Source organism: Centroberyx affinis, unplaced genomic scaffold, assembly GCF_046629955.1.
Source record: "Centroberyx affinis isolate AG114_WGS23_722 - 3 ecotype Tasmania unplaced genomic scaffold, CSIRO-AGI_Caff_v1 ptg009967l_1, whole genome shotgun sequence".
NCBI classification, from domain to species: Eukaryota; Metazoa; Chordata; class Actinopteri; order Beryciformes; family Berycidae; genus Centroberyx; species Centroberyx affinis.
In genome coordinates this window covers 32,501-37,176 of record NW_027284701.1, presented here as the reverse complement: position 1 = coordinate 37,176, position 4,676 = coordinate 32,501, and the positions used below count along the sequence as shown (strand labels likewise).

General features: G+C 47.8%; 1 long non-coding RNA gene across 1 annotated transcript in view; it reads right to left on the bottom strand.

Moving 5' to 3' along the window:
• Nucleotides 1-8: 8 nt before the first annotated feature.
• LOC139640620 (uncharacterized) overlaps nucleotides 9-4,676 on the bottom strand; it is an 8,570-nt gene continuing 3,902 nt past the window's right edge. The window contains exon 4 of the long non-coding RNA XR_011694930.1: nucleotides 9-66. This is a non-coding gene — a long non-coding RNA (uncharacterized lncRNA). The remainder of the gene's footprint in view (nucleotides 67-4,676) is intronic.

The following is a 4,676-nucleotide window of genomic DNA, read 5'->3' as shown; positions in this document are numbered from 1 at the left end:
GACACTTACTGTTCCTGCTGTGTCCAGGATCTCCAACATACACTGCTGCCCATCAACCTCCACTTGCTGGAGAGAGAGAGAGAGACAGAGAGAGACAGAGAGAGAGAGAGAGAGACAGAGAGAGAGACAGAGAGAGAGAGAGAGAGAGGCCAGAGAGAGAGAGAGACAGAGAGAGAGACAGAGAGAGAGAGAGAGAGAGAGAGAGAGAGACAGAGAGAGACAGAGAGAGAGAGAGAGACAGAGAGAGAGAGAGAGAGAGAGAGAGACAGAGAGAGAGACAGAGAGAGAGAGAGAGAGACAGAGAGAGAGAGAGAGAGAGAGAGAGACAGAGAGAGAGAGAGACAGAGAGAGACAGAGAGAGAGAGCAGAACAGTTCATTCTTCTGTCAGAACTCTTGCTGAGTTACAAACTCTCATGTTTATTGATTTAGTGTTTAGATAATGTCAGCTTGTTAGCTAGCTAACCATAGCATCTGGTCAGCTAACCATCACTGTCTTGTTGTTAACACATCTGATTAGCACACTAGCTAACGTAGCTAGTAGCAGCTAGCGTTAGCGTGTTCACATTAACATCAGTGTGTTTGCTGGCTAGTTAGCTAGCTAACAGTTTGTTCAGGTTAACTGAGCTGACTCTTCTCAAGCTACAACTCTTCATGTTTTGGAGTAGAGACTAGGGCTAAAGACAAGACAGTTTACTGTGTCACAGTAACCTACATTTGGAAACAAATCCACCTTATCACACTATTCACTTTTACTGAGAACGTTACTGAATGGATCTACAGCCACTGTAACAGAGCTTGGTTGTGATTATTAATTTTTAGTGGCTCAGGGTTGTGGGTCGAGCTCTTCATTCACAACACAACGCAGATATAGAAGTAGTTACAATGGTGCCGTGACAGAGCTTCTGGCATGATCAGGTCAGGGGAGACTCCGCATTTCCTGAGGTTTTGACCCCAGTTGCGGATGAGTTCACTCTTGCTTTAGTTTGCCATTGGTGTAGTGCTCTATCTGGCCACAGGGGGGCAACATTCTCTTGACAACTTGTGACTGACTTGGCACTCCAATGTGATATTTGGGCTACTGGAGGTGTCTTGTGATTTCTTTTGTGGGGAGACAAGAAGGTTTATCTATTTTGTACGTCCTCTGTGTCTTTGACTCAGAGGATCTGCTCCTGGAGGTCTTGCAGGTCATTGAAATTCGACTGAGCGGTGATGGAGTAAACCAACCGAAACAACAACAAACACTGACTGCTACCGATTGGACGGATGAGTGTAGACAGGCTTTCCATCAGTTAAAGCAGGCCCTGCTCGACCAGGTCCCTCTTGCTCACCCAAACTTCAGCGAACCATTCCTGCTTTCAGTGGATGGTTCTAGTAACGGCCTTGGTGCCGTGTTGTCGCAGGTGCCTGTGGGTGGGACAACTGCCTGGGCTGAGGCTGCTGCTGTGTGCACAGACAGGGTGCAAGATGTGCTCCGTTGGTCTACTCATCCATTTGACAGAGCCTCTGAAGGGGAAGAGGCTGTCAATTCCCAATGTGTGGCAGTTGTCCAGCTTGGTGCTATGTGGACGCAGGAGGTGGCGGCTGTTCTCCCTGCCCACGAACAGCAGGATACGGGAGTGTGCCCACTTTTACTGCCACAGCTTTCTCAGGCTGTGTTGCCATCAGAACAGATTGGAACGGAGGTGCTGTCACATGATCAGCTGATGGATAAGCAGAGAAGTGATAATGTACTGAATAGAGTGATCTTCTTTGTGGAGCAGGAGAGGAGACCATCAAAGAGAGAGCATGATAAAGAACCGATTGATGCAATGCGGCTGTTGAAGAGCTGGGATAAGCTGACAATGGTACTGTATCAGGTGTCCAGTAACACTGTCATGAAGAAGAAGACTTACCTGTATGTTGTTCCAGCTTTGCTGCTCTAGAGTGTTAAAGGGTATCCACGATGAAGCTGGTCATCACGACCAACAGCGAACCCTATACCTCAGAAGGCAGCGGTTTCATTGGCAAGGCCTTGGAAGGGATGTCATGGAGTAAGTGAGGCGCTGTCCCAATGTGTGGTGAGCCTGAGGCTAGAGCACCTTTGGAGAACATCAGGACAACTGAACCCCTTGAACTAGTGTGCATAGATTTCTGGACTGCTGGAGATTCTGCAAACAGATCCTTGGATGTGCTTGTTGCCACTGAGCACTTTACTAAGATGGCGCACAATCAATCTGCAAAGGCTGTAGCATGTAGGCTGTCACATAACTATTTCTGTATCTACGGCTTTCCAAGACGCGTCCACTCTGATCAAGGGGCCAACTTTGAGAGTGCTCTGATTGCTGAGTGTGGCTGGTGTTCCAAAATCCCATACAACACCTTATCTTCCTATGGGCAATGGATCCTGTGAGAGGTTGAACAGGACATTGGGCAAGATGATACGTGCTCTGCCTCCCAGAGCAAAACAGAGATGGCCAGAAACACTGAAATCTCTCACTTTTGCATACAACTGCACCATCCACAAGACTACAGGCTATGTGCCCTTTCTACTGATGTTTGGGAGGATACCAAGACTGACCATTGATCTGGCCTTTGGTACTGTCCTGGACAACCCAGAGGTTGTGGACTATGATCAGTATGTTCAGTCACTGCGGAAGGCCTTGAAGGATGCCATGGGGATCTCACAAGGTGTGACAACAAAGCAGTTAAAGCGGCACAGTGACTTGTACATCCAGAGAGTGCGGGGGCACCAGTTGAGGTGGGTGATCATGTGTTGTTAGCCAACAAGGGGGAACATGGAAAAAGGAAGCTTGCTGACCGTTGGGAGAATGTCACTTACCTGGCTGTTGGGGTGGATGCTGGCAGTCATACCGTCAGAATCCAGCATAGCTCAACTGGTCGGGTGGAGGTGGTGCATCGAAACCTGATAATGTCAGTGAACTTCCTTCCTCTGACACCTCTGACAGTGGGGTGGATATGTCTGTCTTGTCTGATTCTGTGGGTCTTGATGACGGGCATGGGGCTGCAGCTGATATATACTGCTGGGTACAGGACCAGAGTGTCGGATCTGCCGTCTTAGAGGTCCGGCTTAGCAAGTTTGGAGGCCGATGTTCAGCCCTTGGGGGATCCGGACGCCCAGCCGCCAGACTCAGCTCTTGTTCAGTCTCAACCCATTAGCTATGCTGGACGATCATGTTGTTCTGCCCCCTGGCTCCATCCTGGGATGACTCTTGTCTGGGGCTTCCAGTGAATCAGCCCAGAGTTGACCAGTGGTGTGGCTGACTGTGTCACTGGACAAATGTGTACTGACAACTATGTTTCCTCTATATGCACTGACTGTACGGACGCGCCTGTCATGACATTGCTGCATCTGCTAGAGGCGGGACGGTTGGTGGTTGTGTCAGATCTAGAGCAGGTGGGCTGTCTAAACCTGTAATGAGACTCACTGAGATGATGCATCACAAGAAGGTGACAGTTTGAGGATTATGCGGTTACTTGGTTTTATGTTGATATGGGTTCATTGGAATGGGTTTTTTATGCGTAGTTGGTATGTATTTTTTTCTTTTTCTTCTTTTTTTTGAGGTCATTTACAGTCACATTGTGTATTTAACATGTAACAGGCATGTTTTTCCTATGTGTGATGAGGGGGTCTGGTCTGGTCTGGTAAGACCATCCTGATCACGTGACCTCACATTCTGTTTGGCTCCACGGATCAGTCTGGACTTCTAGCCGCCCACATCGATGGGCGGGACTACTTGCCTTGACAGACAAACTCCTTCAGCCAATCAGCGTAACAAAACATGTGACGCCGTCATGGTGCGCTGCTCAGCGGACACACGGGATAAACACGGTAACGTTAGCAAGGATTAAACAAGCTGTGTCTTCTACAGAATGAACGATTTTTGCCGTCTTTGCAAAGAGAACAGTCGAATAAAAAGCACTTTGTGTAACATCAAAAAAATAACGTTAACGTTAACGTTACCGCTCGTTGCTTCGGGAGACGCCATTACTGTTTTTCTAGCGGCAGCCTGTATTTCACGTCATCAAGTATGACGCAGTCCCTGATTGGCCCGGTTACATTGTAATTTCAGGAAATCGATGTGGGCGGCTAGAAGTCCAGACTGATCCGTGGAGCGAAACAGAATGTGAGGTCACGTGATCAGGATGGTCTAACCAGGCTAGGTCTGGTCAGCCGCTTTATGCACTAATCCCTGTGGAGAATAGTCTTGACTGGGCGCTTGTGACTGTGATGACAGAGTTGTGAGTTCGAAATAAGGGTCTGGATTTTTTTTTAAATTATTATTGTTGTTTTTTGCTCAGCATGATATACTATATATGGTTTGTGGATAGTTCACAGGGGTTTTGGTGCCTGGTAGTTTCGCCTGGTCAGTTTTCTTTCTTGTCATTATAGATTCTGTTTAATGTACCTTTTTTCTCTTTTCTTTGGTTTCTGGGTTTCTGTTCTTTTGAATGTTGTATGTGGGCTTCAGTGGAATTCAGCAGGGGGAGTGTAACAGAGCTTGGTTGTGATTTCACTTGAAGTAAAATTAATTTTTAGTGGCTCACAGGCGCCCCCCCCCCCCTACACACACACACACACACACACACACACAATCAGCTAAATGCCAGTGTTGTTGGCAGAGTGTTGCCAGTTCATGAGAGTTGTGGCACTCGGCACTCAGCACACATATTGGGT